Source organism: Pan troglodytes, chromosome 8 (genome assembly GCF_028858775.2).
Source record: "Pan troglodytes isolate AG18354 chromosome 8, NHGRI_mPanTro3-v2.0_pri, whole genome shotgun sequence".
Lineage (NCBI taxonomy): Eukaryota > Metazoa > Chordata > Mammalia > Primates > Hominidae > Pan > Pan troglodytes.
In genome coordinates this window covers 70,034,013-70,054,495 of record NC_072406.2, presented here as the reverse complement: position 1 = coordinate 70,054,495, position 20,483 = coordinate 70,034,013, and positions in this window count along the sequence as shown.

The window sequence follows — 20,483 nt, the reverse complement described above, 5'->3', positions numbered from 1 at the left end:
TAGAAGAGGGCCAAGTGGGTGACTTGAGAGATTCAAATGCATGGTTTGACCTTTGACTTAGGGTTTTATATGTTGGCACACTTCCAGGGGGTTTTGTCCCATCTCCCCTAATTCTTCCCTTGGGGTGGGCTGTCCTGATGCACAGTGGCCTGCCAGCCCTTGGGAGGGGCTGCACATGCAGCATTTACTGAAGTTGTATACATGCTCAATTGAGGTGTTTTTCCCTTACCAGTTGAGTGCTTCCTAGAGGAAGGTTATATATCAGTTCAACTCTGCCATTTTGCCTCTTAGTGCACATGTTTTAGCTCACTTGCCCTACTACTGATCTTATTGGGAAGCTGCTTATCACCAGATTCAAGTGTTTTCTGTCTGTTGGGAGAATGCCTTTCTCTGGCTCTGGCTGTGACCAATTATTATTTGAGACAGTTTAACAACTGCCTGATCATCACCTGATAGTTGTTTGACATTCCTGGTGTTGAGGGTGGAGGGTTCGCCGGCCCTGCTCATGTCTGACTATTAATACCTGCTATAACAGTGAAGCCAAGATTAAAACCCAGATAATCTGATTGTAATCTTAACCACTAGGGTATGTTGACTCTGTGAGTATACTACAAATGAGGCACTTCCAAACATGGTAATGAAGCAGCTACATTTGTCTGGGGTTTGCCCATCATGCCCCAGGAAAATTTAGGACACAGACACACACAAGGAGTTTAGGAGCAGAGGTTGAATAGGTAGAAGAAAAGAGAAAAAAGAACATCTTCCTTGGATTTGGGTGGCTAGAGTAACTTTAGTGTTAACCTTGGCTAGATGTTTCCTGTCATTATCAATCCCATCATGACTTTCACAGAAAATCTCTTTCTTTTATAATCTTCTTTGCATAGCTAGGGTGTGAGATATTACCAAACCCAGTAAGAATTTCTAGCAAACTCAGAGATACTAAAACTTTCATGCTTCCTTGTTGTTGGTAGCTATTATCCCTGCTATAAGGATACTAATTAAGCAAAATACCATAGCAATGGGGATGCTCTGTCTTGCAAGGGTGACGTAGTAGATTTTTCCATCAAAATTTTACTTGCCAAGATATAGAATTTCCTTTGGGGCTCTATGAAGTTTCTTGGTTTTATTTTCCCAAAGAAACCTCTGGGTTATGGGCGCCCTTCTTTTTATTATCTGGCAGAATTTGCAGGATAACTGCCTAGAACTAGCATATTGATCCATATTTTTACATTATCCACCCCTTTTTGTTTCGTCTAAGCTGCAGCAGATCACCACTTGATTCAAAGGAATAAGCAGGGTTAGTCTAAAATGTAGGCAAAAAGCTTAAAAACAATTAATGAGACTAGGATTTAATGACAAATGTATAATAAGCTTTGAAGAATATTTTCTCTAGTCCTCATTTTTGGTAAAAAAAACAAATTATGATAGGACTGTGTTGTTCATAGAATAAACTTGAGTCTTATACTTGGTCTGATTATTTGCATAAAGTGTAGTGAGAATGGTTATTTATACGTAGGTCTTTTGGATTGGCCTTGATGGAACTCTGTTCCACAAGGAATCTCAGATAAGACCTTTTAAAGCCGAGCCCAGCCGTGGGTTTTTATCCTGAAATACCTGTGAGTTGGGTGACCCTTTTCTCTTAATGTTCCAAGATAAACTTGGAGCTCCTGGACCTGTTAGGAAGTGAAATTCTTTGCTGACCACAGGTTAGAAACCCTGTGCAGAGACTGTGTAGGCAAGGTATGAGGCCAGTTATCCCCATGGAGCTTTTATCTGCTCTGCACATCCAGCTTGATTCCTTAAAGGGAAATGCATCCTTCCAGTCAAAGCCTTTGTAAAATAATCAGTTTTTCCAGTTGTGTCCTGTTGAAAAACAAAAATGGACTCTTATTGGACTGATGCAAACAACTATATTGCCATAAGTTAAGAGTACCACAGATAGCTTCCAAATTCCAGAGGTACCAGGCAGAGAGAAACAAATATGCTCCAAATTTTATTTTCAGGAGTATACCTTACTCAATTATTAAAGGCTGTAAATAATTCAAAATAAATTTCCTTGACTCTGAAAAACAAAACAAGGATCAGCAATATTTCAAGCAATATTCAAAAAGTTTGCTTTAATTTCTGAGTGCAGTCCATTTAGTTAACCTTGTTTTGCTTGACATTTGTGAACATTTCAGTTCTTCGTGAGTTGCATACATTGTTTCTCTATTCCAATGTAACAATCTTCAAAGCTATTAAAAACCTGCATTTGCTAAGACCTGTTAAAGTCTTATAGCTTGATTATAACCAATCTTTTGAGAAGGAACAAAGCAGACAACGATTGTCTCTGAATGACAAAATTTCCACGATAGTTACAGTTGAAAACATGACTGACAAAGAAGTTTAGTTATCTCTGTGGCTTACAATAACTTCACCCTTAATTATAATTGAGAACATATATTCAGACGTTAGAATTTTAGAAATCCCATATAATTTTGGAACATATATTAGAATTGTTCACCAAAATATAACTTAAAGAAGATTGGATATCATTTTGGCAATCTCATGTGACTAAACATGTCAAATAATCCTGGTCACCTCTTTTCTGAATGTTTCAGGGGCCCTCTGAACCATCCAGAAAGCCAGGCATTAGAAAAGACAATTTTGAAACTTAAAGTTTGATTCTGGGGCACTTGTTAAATGTTAGAGGTTTAAAACGCTTGATTTTATGAAATAGAATTCCATATTGCCATAAATTATTTATTTTGCCAAAATCATGACTCAAAAGATACCTTTTATTAGCCTTCATTATTACATGAAAATCCTGTTCAAAGCCAAATTTTACCCTTGCATTAGTTTATTAATGTTAATGCCAATTTGTTTAAATGAAACCCTACAGATGATTCCACCTAATCTTACCAATTTGACCACGAGGTGAAATCTTTACAAAACCTTTATAATCCTTTTTGATAAAGGGCAGATTAGCATTTTTGGACGACGTTGCTGTGCTTTTATTTCAATGCTCAATTTATGGAAAAGACCATATAACATCCTTTTGAATTTAGTTAATGTTTACACATTTTTGCAAGATTAATTTTTACAATCTTTCTGTAACTTGCTTAAACCTCTAGCTTTATCTTATCAAATTTAACATAATCCCTCTTCCCCTGGGCAAAATTTACATTCCCATGCTTTCTTATATTCTTTTACTAAAAAGACATAGCTTACTGTTATTATGCTCCTTGCATGTAATACTATTTAGTGATCTCAAATACACGTTGCACTGTTAACTCATGGCAACTTGTATGTTTCGTGAAAAACCTGGTTAGTAAGTGATTTTAATTATGTACCAGCTGTGGAGCCTAGGACCCAGACAGAAGTACCAATAAGGCCTGACTGCTTCCAGCATCTAACTCCATGTGTCCCAGGCCTTACCTATGTGTAAAGCAGGCCGTATACAACCTTAACACATTTAGCAAAGCTAGTATCTAATTGTATGATTTAGCCCACCTATTTGCATTTTGATGGCACTTGCATTTTACCAATAATCCTTAAGACTATTTTTATTTCTTAAAGATTAAAGTCACTTAAATGAAAACATATTTGATTTAAGTGCTTGTTTTTCTTTAAGCCAATTAGAGCTCTTTTTATAGACATTACACACAACACACATATAGTGACACAAACAGACAGAAGATTCAGCATTTGTAAGATTTTTCATTTGCCAGTTTCTTAATTGGATTATTGGCTGCAGGGTGGAGCCCTTGGAGGAACAGGGCCAGGAAGGAATGCATTTCTAGGGCGTAATAAGTAGGCACAGCTGAAGACAAAGACAGATTCCCCAAAATTAAGGGTGCCTTTTTATACAGGATTTTGGATCCCCAAAGGGAAGGAGATACTATGGAAGAAGACGGTCAGTGCTTCTACCATGTATTTCATTGCAAGGCAACCTAAAGCCAGTTGGCTTATCCCTCAGTTGGAGGTGGGGATGTTTCCATATCTTTCAGGTGGCCAAGAGCATGCTTCTCTGATTTATAACTGCTATTAGCCATCCCTTAAAATGTATTTCCTACCTAGTTTTTATACACCAAAGCTCCCTCTTAATGTGAGGTAACTTGTTATCTCCAAAACTCAAAACTCTTAGATAACACAATGCAAAACAGAAAAGAGCCTTTGGTTTTGAGAGGGAACTATCCACTTTTAATTCCTGGGGTTTCATGAGGAAAACAGAGGTTTTTTTTTTTTTCCCCCCCAGAATGGGGTCTATGGCGACTCCTTTGTTTTTCCCAAGGAGTCCCATGCTACCAGAAGTTATCTTAGGCCCTCTCACACATGCATTAAGAGTGGCAAGAAAAAAAACAGAAAAAAAAATTCATTTGACTAAGAAAAATATACCTATAACTTGAATGTCCACTTTTAATTAAGCTGAGCACTCTTTAAGAAAATCCTTTTAAATCCCTTGTTACTCAACTTTAGCCACACCAAGCTGTTAAGATTTTCAGCTTTTGAACGTTACAAAAAGTGACCTCACAGGTGAAACCAACAAGCCTTAATTAGGTTATGACTTAACAATGAGTGTACAAGGTATTTTCAAAGAAATGAAAGGCAGCTTTTGAAACCATTATTGCAAAATTATGACTGAGATATAGTGAAAGAGATCCAACCCAACCAACTCCATTTTGTTTCCAACCCCCAAGCTGTCCTTGCTTATCCCTGGGTGTAGGCCAAACCAACTTTGGGAGGACGCTGGTTTACAGTTTATAGTCCAAAACAAAGACGATAACAGCCCCTTCTTAAGATATATTTCCCTCTTGCCTGGGGACCAGACCAAGTAACTAGCCACAAGATTGGACACCACGGCTTAGGAGTCATGCAGCTGGATGCTAAAAATTTTGACGCTCCTTAAACTGCTCTCAAGATCAGTGCTTAAGATATTTTGTAAACCTTGCCCTTGATGGAACAGCTGACACCATCCAGATCAACAAACTAGCTTATCTGATTTTGTGGCCCCTATTCAGGAACTGACTTAGCATAAGGAGATGGCAACCATTGTAAAATGGTAGAGACTAAAACAAAGTATTGCCATGTGGTTACAGGTCATGTTGCCAAGCACATGAAACAAGATGGAGGCCTATAGCCATGTTTGTTACTGGCCGTTTTGTTGGGTTGGCTTGATCAGCAGGCTTATGGGGTCCTGGGCCTGCATCCTAACCTAAGGTACTCCTTCTTTTGACAGAACCATACAGAAAGACACATGAAGCACAACAGACTGGCTACAGCTTAAGACCAACCTCACAAATCTTTTTTTATTACAATTTTACAGAGAATATAAACAATGATCCTTATTATCCCTTTTTCCAGTTTGCATGGGTAGAGAGAAGCCAAAACTTGGCTAGTTAAAAAAACAAACAAACAAAACCTTTTACCTTTTTGCCAGCATGTCAGACTTCTGGGTTCCCTTCCCCCTAGCTCAACTCTCAGCCAAGCATTTTAAGGTTTGGGGAAATTCACTTTTCCTAGTTTGGAGGAACATTATAAAAGAAGAGATAGGAGCCATTGTAAACCCTGAAAGAAGGAAAAACACCATAGAAAAGTCTGGGGGCACCAATTAGGGTTGTCAAGAGGTACTGCCTCTCTTCCTATTGCGAATCGTGTTTTTCTTATTTGTTCCCCTTCCTCGTTTTCTTTTTCCCTCTCAGGCCTATTATAGGAGACATATTGCTCACCTCTGAATTTCTCTGCTGCCTGCTTTTCAGCTGCAGTTAGGATTTAGCTTAGAAACAACATAACATCCCTTCATGAGATGTCAAACACCTGAGTTAAATTTTGGAAAGCTTCTATATACCTATCAGGATCTTCAGAAAATCAGACTAAGCCTCCTTTTATTTGCCTAAGGACCTGCAATGAGAAGGGAACTTGAACCCTAGTGGCATCACCTCCATTAGGAATTTCCTATAGGGGTAAGAGCAAAGGTAGGGGAGTGGGAAATTTTGGATATGGTGGAGGTGGAAGAGCTGGTGGTGTGGTTTGAGGTGGCTCCAGATAAGAGGGGCTTGAAGGGCTGGGACACCCAACAGCTGTCTCAGATGGTTCCCCTGGAAGTTGCTTTTCTAATTTTGGGGGAATTCTTCTCTTTGGGCCTGCCTGATATGATTGCTAAAAGCCCTGAGTTGATTTTGTAATGCTTGCAAAGGTCTGGTAAAAAGGCTATGCCCTCGTGCAAAAGAAAATGAGCCACTTTTTTCTTTAAAATCTCAGGGTCAAAGGAGTCCTTGTGCTTCGTAATGCACTCCAGGGGAGTACAGGCTGAAGATGGTACCTATCTAGAAAGAAAAGCAAGAAAAATGAGTCCCTTTAGTCTCCTTCCTTTTGGTGTGGCCCAGGGCAAAGAGGAAAACAGTGGGGGTATCCCTCTTGCTATTTTGCCTCTGTGGTTCCTGGGTCCTGGCACCTTGTTGAACACACCACCCATGGTTTCAGGGATAACCCCCAGCCATGGAACCAGAAGAACTAAGTGATTGGCGTTAATCATGCTCATGCAAGTGGCTCTAGTTCTCTGCCTGTGATTCTCCTTTGACTTCCTAGACTTGTGTGACCTGCCTGGCTCCCCAAAAACTAGATCTCAAGAAAAACTATATAATAGTTGGGCAAGGCCTCTGTAATGAAGGAGGAGTGCTAGATTGAACTCTATATCCTGCTATTATGGCTTGAGCTAAAGTGTTTACCCTTACAGAATGGTTCCCATTAACTTCATAACTAAAATCACCTTAGTAATTAAGTACCACTCTAATTGGGGGCAGAATAGTTGCCTTAAAAGAACATAGGGACTGAATGACTATTTTCCTGCTGATGGGACAGTATCAAGACTAAGATTTGGCTTCGGAGGATATTTTACTCCTAGTTGTTGAAGGTAGAATTTTCCCATTTACAGAGGCAGCATAAAGCCTGGTTTCTAGTAGAGAGGACCAGAAAGAGAAGGGAATTGGAAAGCTAGGGTGTTTTGGTAAAGGACCAAAAACGTGCCTCTCGGAGAAGATCCCTATTCCACTAAGTGGAGTTGTTGTCCTTGAGACACCATGTGCTCTCCAGACCAAGGGCGGAGAAAGACCTGGAAATGCCATGTTCTTTCCATACCAAGGGCAGAGAGAGATCTGGCAATGCCATATGCTCTCCAGACCAAGGGCTGAGAGAGAGAGAGATGCTCACTTGTGGGTGTGGGGAGAACCCTCTGTTCCTAGGAAATCACAAACACAACTTCCCTTGAGTTATATTCCCAGTTACTATGACATTCCCTGATGTTGCTAAACAAGATTACTTTCCTGAACTGTAAAATTTCCCACACATCTTATCCACACGGAGAGGATATGAGAAATAAAGGTCATGGACTGGAAAGGAGGAAATTATGATAGGAAAGTTGGAGATCATGTTGCCAGCACTCCGATGGGGTGGTTGGAGGCTGGAGTCAGTTCAGAAGCCTTTGGATAACACACCTGGGGGTGGCCCTGGCCAGAAATCCTGAGTTGCCCCAGGACTTCTTCCAGTCCCATGCAACAGCTAAGTCCTCAGTTAAAGGTCTAAAATGGAGGCCGAGAGCCTCTGAATGAAAGGACAGAGTTGGAGTCCGCTCCTCTACTCACCATTTCAATGAATGTTGTACCTTAGTATTCTGGACAAACCCCCATTATGAAGTGGCTATGCTGTTGGGAGTATAAAGCTGGGTTCATTGTCATGCCCCAGGAAAATTTAGGACACAGACACACACGAGGAGTTTAGGAGCAGAGGTTGAATAGGTAGAAGAAAAGAGAAAGAGAAACAGCTTCTTCTATAGAGGAAGGGATCTCTGAGCAGAGAGAGGACCAGCTGGCAATGAATGCACTGAGTTTTATAGTCCAGTTGAGGAGGCAGTGTCTGATTTATGTAAGGCTCGCAGATTGGGTTGATCAGGTATGACGTTCACATAGCACTCAGGGAAGGCTGGTTGCCTCACCCTAATCCTCTTATGCAAATGGGGCTTTCTAGTTGATCAGCACCACCATCTTGTCTGTTTCTTATAATACACATGGCTGGCAGAGAAGGGAAGATAGAGCCGCCATTTTGAAAATGTCTAGTCCTTAGTTCCTGCTGGCATTCACCTGTGCAATCTCCCAGTTTGCTAGAAAATACTGTTTGCTAGAAAATGATTTGGGGCTGCTTTTTGTTAAAAGTAAAAGCCTTAATGAGGACTCCCATACCCTTGGTGTCTGCCCAAGTAATTCCTTCTTAAGTCCTATATCAGTAAATAAATACAAGGGAAATACAGTACAGTACTTATTAAATCAGCCAACAATTGTTACATTGCTAAGCAAGTAATAAGCTTGTCTGAATTGTGCTTTAATACATTTTAAAGGGATTTCATTGCAACTCATTAAACTAATTTGAATATTTTGAACATTGCTTAGAAGTTAATTCATTTCTATTTCAACCAGACTGAAGACATTGCTAAAATAATATGCTTAGTTATAAGTTTTTCAAATCTATTGTTAGTTCAGTCTGGAAGAGCATAGTCTAGTCTGGAAGTGCAGTGACAAACTATTCAGAATTTAAACAGTGGGTCTTTGGCATTTTTATTAGTTATGTCAAAAATCACTAAAGAATTGACTTGATCTTTGCAAATTTGTGTCTACCTTGTTACTTGCTCTTGCTTTTGTTGTTATTATGGTTCAGTCTCTTGGCTGTCTAAAGGCTCACTGAAAAATCACTGACATGAAGTAGATAGTAGGATAAAAGGCATAAAAATTTATGTAACATATATATGTGGAAGACTTCACAATGAAGGCTTAACTTCCTAACGAGGTAGATAAGCTTATATACCATCTTAAAGTTATAGAAACAATAGGGCTTGAATCCTGGTAAAATAGGTTATGGGTAAAATAGGAGTGTTGAGGGGATTACTAGGGAGAATGAATGAATCCAGAATCAGAGATTAACTTGCTGTGGCTGTAGACTTGGTCTTTTCTGCAATTGATAATGTGATAAGGAGGGAAAGAAAAAACAATTGTTCTCCTTGGTCAGTTTGGATATTAGGCAGGTAAATGAACTTCAACAATATAGGAGAGACCATGGGGGTGGGAGGAGGTCAGAGAGACCTGGAGAAGGTAGGTATTTCATTTCTCTTTCAATCAAAGTGAAGAAATTGCTAAAATAGCAAGACACGAGTAGGCAAGGGGAGCCCCTGAGAAAGGAAAAGTCTGGGAAGGCTCATTCCAGAGGGACCACCCAAAATTTGCATATGAAAGGTTTGCTGGAGTGAGTGAGCACTTAGTCAAATGTGGGTAAGAAGGAAAGGAGGTACATAGGAAGAAAGAAATCCCCCAGAACACCTCTCTTAAGATGCCCCAGTAATCATTCATTCTACTGTTAAGATGTCAGAATATCTCTAGCTACATGCTTATAAAAAGGGCAAAAGGGACATTCCTAAGAAAACCCTGACACCATAAATATAGATTAGAACAGATAAGACAATTTCAAAGAGATACCCAAGCACACTAGGTATAGATTTGACTGCTACATAACTTTCATGGGGTGGGGGTAATGAGCAGGGCCACCATCAGGCAGGAATTCTGTTGATCACCAGCCCTGCACATGCACATTAACCAACAGTAAATTAGGGTCCCACAAGCCTAGGTGAGGCAAAGGCAGGGATTTAAGGCTGAAACAGCAAAAATTAGACAAAGGAAAGGGTGGAGACTTGAGATAGAAGAAGGAATTTGAAGAAAGTTTGACGTGATTAAACTCCCTGCACAGGTCACTTGGTGCTGTTTTCCTACAGGATCATCCTGCTCCTGCCTTGGGGCACATCTCTTTTTTTCTACAAGAAGCTCTTTAAATGATATTTCTATTCAATAAAATTATCTGCTATCTTTGTCCTGTGTCTTAGTTGAATTTTTTTCTTTCAAGTGTTACCAGAAAGGGGCCCCAATCCAGACCCCAAGAGAGGGATATTGGATCTTGCACGAGAATGAATTTGGGGCAAGTAAATAGAATGAAGTAAAAGCAAATTTATTAGAGAAGCAAAGGAACAAAAGAATGGCTACTCCATAAACCCTCCGGGCTGCTGGTTGGCTATTTTTATGGTTATTTATTGATCATATGGTAAACAAGGGGGGGATTATTTATGAGTTTTCCAGGAAGGGGGTGGGCAATTCCTGGAACTGAGGGTTCCTCCCGCTTTTAGACTATATAGGGTAACTTCCCAACATTGCTGTGGCATTTGTAAACTGTCATGGGCTGATGGGAGTGTCTTTAGCATGCTGATGCCTTATAAGTAACATATAATGAGCAGTGAGCATGACTAGAGGTCACTTTAGTAGCCATGTTGGCTTTGGTGGGTTTTTGCTGGCTTCTTTGCCCTTCCTGTTTTACCAGGAGGGTCTTTATGACCTGTATTTTGTGATACCAGTCCCGCAACCTCCTATTTCATCCTGTGACTAAGAATGCCTGACCTCTTGGGAATGTTGCCCAGCAGGTCCTAGCCCCATATTACCCAGCCCCTATTCAAGACAGAGTGGCTTTTGTTCAAACATCTGACACAAGTTAGACAAGAACTGGACATCTGCTCTCTCCAGTAACAAAAATGCCTTTTTTGTGGGTATTGGTTTCTGAGCCCCAACACAGTATTATCATAGGGATTGCAATTCTGACAACCTGTGTGAGGCTGGGCAAATTCATAACCCTTCAACGGTTCAGTTTTCTCATCTTTGAAATGGGAATGACAGTATGAGTTGATGGAGCAATTGCAGGGATAAATGAAGTAGTGCATAGTATAAGACATTGCTACAATTGTATTCCTGACTCTTAACTTTGATTCTTGCTTATTTGACAAATGTACTTTCATGGACAGCTCTTACGTAAACTTTTGACTGACCCACATCCATGCACTTGAGATTCTTTGGCACTTGCTTATTTGGCTCTGTAACTCAACCTTTCTACAAATAATGAATGAAAACTGACTGTATTGCAGGCATTTGTGTAAGGTATTTGGAATAAAAAAAATTCTGGTTGTTCCATGACTTTTCCTCTGATTAATTTACTCATTAAAGGATGACTCATTTTTGAAAAGTGTATTTCAGACTGTTCTGGATACAATATTCCAGACAATGAGGACAGGATATCCTTTTGCTCTTATCTCTCTGAATGGTATTCCATTCAGTGAGATGGTGGAGAGATAAATGCTATCTATGTCATTAAGTAACACTGAGGTTAAGTGATAATGAACGACCCTTTATACTCTCATGATTCAAATACATATATTATGACCATTTTAAACAATTATACTTTAAGTTCTAGGGTACCTGTGCACAACGTGCAAGTTTGTTACATAGATACATATGTGCCATGTTGGTTTGCTGCACCCATCAACTCATCATTTACATTAGGTATTTCTCCTAATGCTATCCCTCCCCCAGCCCCCCACCTGGCCAGGCCCTAGTGTGTGATGTTCCTTGCCCTGTGTCCATGTGTTCTCATTGTTTAACTCCCACCTATGAGTGAGAACATGCGGTGTTTCATTTTCTGTCTTTGTGATAGTTTGCTTAGAATGATGGTTTCCAGCTTCATCCATGTCCCTGCAAAGGACATGAACTCATCCTTTTTTATGGCTTCATAGAATTCCATGGTGTATATGTGCCACATTTTCTTAATCCAGTCTATCATTGATGGACATTTGGGTTGGTTCCAAGTCTTTGCTATTGTGAATAGTGCCACAATAAACATGTGTTCTTGTGTCTTTATAGTAGCATGATTTATAATCCTTTGAGTATATACCCAGTAATGGTGTTGCTGGGTCAAATGGTATTTCTAGTTCTAGATCTCTGATGAATTGCCACACTGTCTTGCACAATGGTTGAACTAATTTACACTCCCACCAACAGTGTAAAAGCGTTCTTATTTCTCTACATCCTCTCCAGCATCTGCTGTTTCCTGACTTTTTAATGATTGCCAGTCTAACTGGCTTGAGATGGTATCTCATTGTGGTTTTGATTTGCATTTCTCTGATGGCCAGTGATGATGAGCTTTTTTTCATATGTTTGTTGGCTGCATAAATGTTTTCTTTTGAGAAGTGTCTGTTTATATCCTTCACCCACTTTTTGATGGGTTTTTTTTTTCTTGTAAATTTGTTTAAGTTCTTTGTAGATTCTTGATATTAGCCCTTTGTCAGATGAGTAGATTGCAAAAATTTTCTCCCATTCTGTAGGTTGCCTATTCACTCTGATGAAGTGAATAAAGTGCAGAAGCACTTTAGTTGAATTAGATCCATTTGTCAGTTTTGGCTTTTGTTGCCATTCCTTTTGTTGTTTTAGTCATGAAATCTTTGCCCATGCTTATGTCCTGAATGGTATTGCCTAGGTTTTCTTCTAGGGTTTTTATGGTGTTAGGTGTTACATTTGTCTTTAATTCATCTTGAGTTAATTTTTGTATACAGCGTAAGGAAGGGATCCAGTTTCAGCTTTCTGCATATGGCTAGTCAGTTTTCCCAGCACCATTTATTAAATAGGGAATCCTTTCCCCATTGCTTGTTTTCATCAGGTTTGTCAAAGATCAGATGGTTGTAGATGTGTGGTGTTATTTCTGAGGCCTCTGTTCTGTTCCATTATTCTATATATCTGTTTTGGTACCAGTACCATGCTGTTTTGGTTACTGTAGCCTTGTAGCATAGATTGAAGTCAGGTAGCATGATGCCTCCAGCTTCGTTCTTTTGCTTAGGATTGTCTTGGCAATGCAGGCTCTTTTTTTTGGTTCCATATGAACTTTAAAGAAGTTTTTTCCAATTCTGTGAAGAAAGTCATTGGTAGCTTGATGGGCAGAGCATTGAATCTCTAAATTACCTTGGGCAGTATGGCCATTTTCACAATATTGTTTCTTCCTACCCATGAGCATGGAATGTTCTTCCATTTGTATGTGTACTCTTTTATTTCATTGAGCAGTGGTTTGTAGTTCTTTTTGAAGAGGTTCTTCACATCCCTTGTAAGTTGGATTCCTAGGTATTTTATTCTCTTTGTAGTAATTGTGAATGAGAGTTCACTCATGATTTGGCTCTCTGTCTATTATTGGTGTATAGGAATGCTTGTGATTTTTGCACATTGATTTTGTATCCTGAGACTTTGCTGAAGTTGCTTATCAGCTTAAGGAGATTTGCGGCTGAGACGATGGGGTTTTCTAAATATACAATCATGTCATCTGCAAACAGAGACAACTTGACTTCCTCTTTTTCCCAGTTGAATACTCTTTCTTTCTTTCTCTTGCCTGATTGCCATAGCCAGAACTTCCAATACTATGTTGAATAGGAGTGGTGAGAGAGGGCATCTTTGTCTTGTGCCAGTTTTCAAAAGGAATGCTTCCAGTTTTTGCCCATTCAGTATGATATTGGCATGGGTTTGTCATAAATAGCTCTTATTATTTTGAGATATGTTCCATCAATACCTAGTTTATTTAGAGTTTCTAGCATGAAGCATTGCTGAATTTTATCAAAGGCCTTTTCTGTATCTATTGAGATAATCATGTAGTTTTTGTCATTGGTTCTGTTTATGTGATGGATCACATTTACTGATTTGTGTATGTTGAACCAGCCTTGCTTCCCAGGGATGAAGCCAACTTGATTGTGGTGGATAAGCTTTTTGATATGCTGTTGGATTTGGTTTGGCAGTATTTTATTGAGGATTTTCACATTGATGTTCATCAAGGATATTGGCCTGAAATTTTATTTTTTTGTTGTGTCTCTTCCAGGTGTTGGTATCAGGATGATGCTAGTCTCATAAAATGAGTTAGAGAGGATTCTTTTTTTTTCTATTGATTGGAATAGTTTCAGAAGGAATGGTACCAGCCCCTCTTTGTACCTCTGGTAGAATTTGGCTGTGAATCTACTGGTTCTGGGCTTTTTTTTGTTGGTAGGCTATTAATTATTGCCTCAATTTCAGAACCTGTTTGGTCTATTCATAGATTCAGCTTCTTCCTGGTTTAGTCTTGGGTGGGTGTATGTGTCCAGGAATTTATCCATTTCTTCTAGATTTTCTAGTTTATTTGTGTAGAGATGTTTATAGTGTTCTCTGATGGTAGTTTGTATTTCTGTGGGATTGGTGGTGATATCCCTTTTATCATTTTTTATTGCATCTATTTGATTTTTCTCTCTTTTCTTCTTTATTAGTCTTGCTAGTGGTCTATCAATTTTTTTGATGTTTTCATAAAACCAGCTCCTGGATTCATTCATTTTTTGAAGGGTTTTTTTGTGTCTCTATCTCCTTCAGTTCTGCTCTGATCTTAGTTATTTCTTGCCTTCTGCTAGCTTTTGAATTTGTTTGCTCTTGCTTCTTTAGTTCTTTTAATTGTGATGTTAGGGTGTCAATTTTAGATCTTTCCTCCTTTCTCTTGGGGGCATTTAGTGCAATAAATTTCCCTCTACACACTGCTTTAAATGTGTCCCAGAGATTCTGGTATGTTGTGTCTCTGTTCTCATTGGTTTCAAAGAACATCTTTTTTTTCTGCCTTCAGTTCGCTATTTACCCAGTAGTCACTCAGGAGCAGGTTGTTCAGTTTCCATGTAGTTGTGCAGTTCTGAGTGAGTTTCTTAATCCTGAGTTCTAATTTGATTGCACTGTGGTCTGAGAGACAGTTTGTTTTGATTTCTGTTGTTTTACATTTGCTGAGGAGTGTTTTACTACCAATTATGTGGTCAATTTTAGAATAAGTGTGATATGGTGGTGAGAGGAAGGTATGTTCTGTTGATTTGGGGTGGAGAGTTCTGTAGATGTGTATTAGGTCTGCCTGGTCCAGAGCTGAGTTCAAGTCTGGATATCCTTGTTAACCTTCTGTCTCTTTGTTCTAATATTGACAATGGGGTGTTAAACTCTCCCATTATTATTGTGTAGGAGTCTAAGTCTCCTTGTAGGTCTCTGAGGACTTGTTTTATGAATCTGAGTGTTCCTGTATTGGGTGCATATATATTTAAGATACTTGGCTCTTCTTGTTGAATTGATCCCTTTACCATTATGTAGTGGCCTTCTTTGTCTCTTTTGATCTTTGTTGGTTTAAAGTCTGTTTTATCAGAGACTAGGATTGCAACCCCTGCTTTTTTCTTTGCTTTTCATTTGCTTAGTAGATCTTCCTCCACCCCTTTATTTTGAGCCTATGTGCGTCTTTGCACATGAGATGGGTCTCCTAAATACAGCACACCAATGGGTCTTGACTCCTTATCCAATTTGCTAATCTGTGTCTTTTAATTGGGGCATTTAGCCCATTTACATTTAAGGTTAATATTGTTATGTTTGAATTTGATCCTGTCATTATGATGTTAGCTCGTTATTTTGCCCATTAATTGATGCAGTTTCTTCATAGCATCGATGGTCTTTACCATTTGGCATGGTTTTGCAGTGGCTGGTACCAGTTGTTCCTTTCCATGTGGAGTGCTTCCTTCAGGAACTCTTGTAAGTCAGGCCTGGTGGTGACAAAATCTCTCAGCATTTGCTTGTCTATTATTCCTTCGTTTATGAAGCTTAGTTTGGCAGGATATGAGATTCTGGGTTGAAAATTCTTTTCTTTAAGAATGTTGAATATTAGTCCCCACTCTCATCTGGCTTGTAGGGTTTCTGTCGAGAGATCTGCTGTTAGTCTGATGGGCTTCCCCTTGTGGGTAACCCGACCTTTCTTTCTGGCTGTGCTTAACATTTTTTCCTTCATTTCAACCTTGTTGAATCTGGCAATTATGTGTCTTGGGGTTGCTCTTCTCAAGGAGTATCATTCTGGTGTTCTCTGTATTTCCTGAATTTGAATATTGGTCTGCCTTTCTAGGTTATGGAAGTTCTCCTGGATAATATCCTAAAGAGTGTTTTCTAACTTGGTTCCATTCTCCCTGTCACTTTCCGGTACACCAATCAAACCTATATTTTGTCTTTTCACATAGTCCCATATTTCTTGGAGGCTTTGTTCATTTCCTTTCACTCTTTTTTCTCTAATCTTGTCTTCTCACTTTATTTCATTAATTTGATCTTCATTCACTAATATCCTTTCTCCCACTTGATCAAATCAGCTATTGAAGCTTGTGCATGCATCACAAAGTTCTCGTACTGTGTTTTTCAGCTACTTCAGGTAATTTAAGGTCTTCTCTACATTTTTTATTCTAGTTAGCCATTCATCTAACCTTTTTTCAAAGTTTTTAGCTTCCTTGGGATGGGTTAGAACATGCTTCTTTAGCTCAGAGAAGTTTGTTATGACTGACCTTCTATTGTCTACTTCTGTCAGCTCATCAAACTCATTCTCTGTCTGGTTTTGTTCCCTTGCTGGCGAGGAGCTGAGATCCTTTGGAGAAGAGATGCTCTGTTTTTTGGATTTTCAGCTTTTCTGCTCTGGCTTCTCCCCATCTTTGTGGTTTTATCTACCTTTGGTTTTTGATGTTGGTGTTGGTGACCTACAGATGAGGTTTTGTTGTGGATATCCTTTTTGTTGATGTTGATGCTATTCCCTTTTGTTTGTTCGTTTTCCTTCTAACAGTCAGACCCTTCAGCTGCAGGTCTGTTGGAGTTTGCTGGAGGTCCTCTTCAGACCCTTTTTGCCTGGGTATCACCAGCGGAGGCTGCAGAACAGCAAAGATTGCTGCCTGATCCTTCCTCTGGAAGCTTCATCCCAGAGGGGCACCCACCTGTTTGAGGTGTCTGTCAGCCCCTACTGGGAGGTCTTTCCCAGTCAGGCTAAATGGGGGTCAGGGACCTGCTTGAGGAGGCAGTCTGTCTTTTCTTGGAGCTCAAACACCATGCTGAGAGAAACACTGTTTTCTTCAGATCTGTCAGACAGGGATGTTTAAGTCTGCAGAAGCTGTCTGCTGCCTTTTGTTCTACTATGCCCTGCCCCCAGAGGTGGAATCTATAGAGGCAGTAGGCCTTGGTGAGCTGTGGTGGGCTCTGCCCAGTTTGTGCTTCCCAGCCTCTTTGTTTACACTGTGAGCTACTCCAGCCTCAGCAATGGTGAACGCCCCTCCCTCTGCCAAGCTCTTGTGTCCCAGGTTGATTTCAGACTGCTGTGCTAGCAGTGAGCAAGGCTCTGTGGGTGTGGGACCCACTGAGCCAGGCATGGGAGGGTATCTCCTGGTCTGCCGGTTGCTAAGACTGTGGGAAAAGTGCAGTATTTGGTCAGGAGTGTACTGTTTTTCCATGTACAGTCTGTCCTGGCTTCCCTTGGCTAGGAAAGGGAAATCCCCCGACCCCTTGTGCTTCCCTGGTGAGGCAATGCCCCACCCTGCTTCTGCTTGCCCTCCTTTGGCTGCACCCACTGTCCAACCAATCCCAATGACATGAACCAGGTACCTCAGTTGGAAATGCAGAAATCACTTCTGTGATCTTCTATGTTGATCTTGCTGGGAGCTGCAGACTGGAGCTGTTCCTATTGGGCCATCTTGGAAGCGACCCTCCCATGACCATTTATTTTTAAAGTTTTATTTTTTTCCATGAGATGTAACTCTGGATTCTCTGCTGTGTTTTTTCAGTTCCCTTTCATCATATTTCTCATATCTTTTATCAGTATTCTACATAATTTCAAGAAAATATAGGCACTAATTATTTGAACTCTCATGATGTATTGTTTGATGGATTGAAAAGTAGAGATATCCAGACAGTTTTGGATCTCAGGAATATTGGCAGCCGCATTTGGTACCAATGTGAGTATCATGAGCTTATGTGGAATTATATTTAAGATTACTATCTAGTGTACTGAAGAGCAAGCTCTCTATGTGGATAAAAGATTCTTTTGGATGAAGAAAATAGGCATTTCTTAGATATCTCATTTCTGAGTAAATATTTGTCTGATTGGCTGGCATATTGTCCAACAACATGATTTGAAAGGTAGATTTGAAACAAGTGTTTGAATCTTTTAATATTCCCCCATATAAACATATTCACAAGATATGTTAGAGAAACTGAGAAATAAGTGTCTGCTTTACCTTATCTTGCTAACCATTCACTTTTCCATGTTACATAAGTGTATCTATTAACTGAATTAACAGGCACATGGTTAGCCTATATTCCAGTCATCACTGCATGGACTAAGATGGCTATGCAAGGTCTAGGCACCTTATCACATTTCAATATATGAGGGCACAAGGAGGAAAGAAAAGACATACTCCTCTTTCACTCTGGAAGTCACATATGATTGTTCTGCTTGCATGCTTTGTCCAGACCTTTGTTACATGTACCCAAATACCTACAAGGAGGGTAGGAAAATGTACTTTTGTTCTGAGTGATTGAATGCTTATGTAGAAGGAGGTTTTATTTTTCTAAAGTAATATGATTTGGCTGTGTCCCCACCCAAATCTCATCTCGAATTGTAGTTCCCATAATCCCCATGTGTTGTAGGAGGGACTCAGTGGGAAGTAATTGAATCCATGGGGGGCAGTTACCTCCATGCTGTTCTCATGATAGTAAGTTCTCACGAGATCCGATGCTTTTATAAGGAGCTTATCCCCACTTTCACTCAGCACTTCTTGCTGCCACCAGGCGAAGAAGGATGTGTGTGCTTCCCCTTCTGCCATGATTATAAGTTTCCTGAGGCCTCCCCAGCCCTGCAGAACTACAAGTCAATTAAACCTCTTTCCTTTATAAATTACCCAGTTCAGGGTATATCTTTATTAGTAGTGTGGGAACAGACTAATACAGTAAATTGATACCAGGTAGTGATGTGCTGCTAAAAAACAGCGCCTGAAAATGTAGAAGCAACTTTGGAACTAGGTAATAGGCAGAGGTTGGAACAGTTTGGAGGGCTCAGAAGAAGATAGGAAAATGTGTGAAAGTTTAGAACTTCCTAGAGACTTGGAGGGCTCAGAAGACATGAACATATGGGAAAGTTTGTAACTTCCTAGAGACTTGGAAGGCTCAGAAGACAGGAAGATATGGGAAAGTTTGGAACTTCCTAGAGATTTGGCTTTGACCAAAATGCCGATAGTGAAATTCACAATAAGGTCCAGGCTGAGGTGGTGGTTTCAGATGGAGATGAGCAACTTGTTGAAAACTAGAGCAAAGGTCACTCTTGCTATACAAAGAGACTGGTGGCATTTTGCCCCTGCCCTAGAGATCTGTGGAACTTTGAACTTGAAAGACATCATTTAGAGTACCTGGCAGAATTAATTTCTAAGTGGCAAGGCATTCAAGAGGAAGCAGAACATAAAAGTTTGAAAAATTTGCAGCATGATGATGCTATAAAAAAGAAAAAGACATCTTATGGGAGAAATTCAAGCCTGTTGCAGAAATTTGCATGGGTAATGTGTAGCCAAATGCTAAGCACAAAGAAATTAGGGAAAATGTCTCCAGGACATGTCAGACCTTTGCAGCAGCCCCTCCCATCACAGGCCTGGGGGCCTAGGAGTAAAAAATGGTTTTATGGGCCAGGCCAGGGCCCCCTCCTTGCTATGTGCATCCTAGATACTTGGCTCCCTGTGTCCCAATTATTTCAGCTGCAGCTGTGGCTAAGAGGGGCCAAGATACACCTCAGGCCATTACTTCAGAGGTTGCCATCCCAAGCCTTTGGTATTGGGCCTGTGGGTGCACAGAAGTCAAGAATTGAGGTTGGGAAACCTCTGACTAGATTTCAGAGGATGTATGGAAATGCCTGGATGCTCAGGTAGAAGGGTACTACAGGGACAGAGCCCTTATGGAGAACCTCTGCTAGGATAATGTGGAAGGAAAATGTGGGGTTGGAGCCCCCACACAAAGTCCCCACTGGGGCATGGCCTAATGGAGCACTGGCAGTGCCCTAATGAACCCACAACTGAAAAACCCCACATCCTCCAGACCCCAGAATAGTAGACCTACTGACAGCTTGCCTTGTGCACCTGGAAAAGGTGCAGGCACTCAACACCAGCCAGTGAAAGCAGTTAGAAGGGGTGCTGTACCTTGCAAAGCAACAGGGGCGGAGTTATCCAAGGCCATGGGAGCCCACCTCTTGCATCAGCATGACCTGGATGTGAGACATGGTGTCAAAGGAGATCATTTCAGACCTTTAAGATTTGACTTCTTTGCTGGATTTTGGACTTGCATGGGGCTCGTAGCCCCTTTGTTTTGGCCAATTTCTCCCATTTGTAATGGGTGTATTTACCCAATACTTTTACCCTCATTGTATCTAGGAAGTAACTAACTCGCTTTTGATTTTCCAAGCTCCTTCATGGAAGAGACTTGCCTTGTCTCAGATGAGACCTTGTGGACATTTCAGTTAAGGTTGAAATGAGTTAAGATTTGGGGGGACTGTGGGGAAGGCATGACTCATTTTGAAATGTGAGGACATGAGATTTGGGAGGAGCCAGGGGCAGAATGATATGGTTTGTCTGTGTCCCCACTCAAATCTCATCTTGAATTGCAGTTCTCATAATCCCCATGTGTTGTGGGAGGAGCCTGGTGGGAGGTAGCTGAATCATGGGGGTGGTTACCTCCATACTGTTCTTGTGATAGTGAATGAGTTCTCACAAGATCTCATAGTTTTATAAGGGGCTTTCC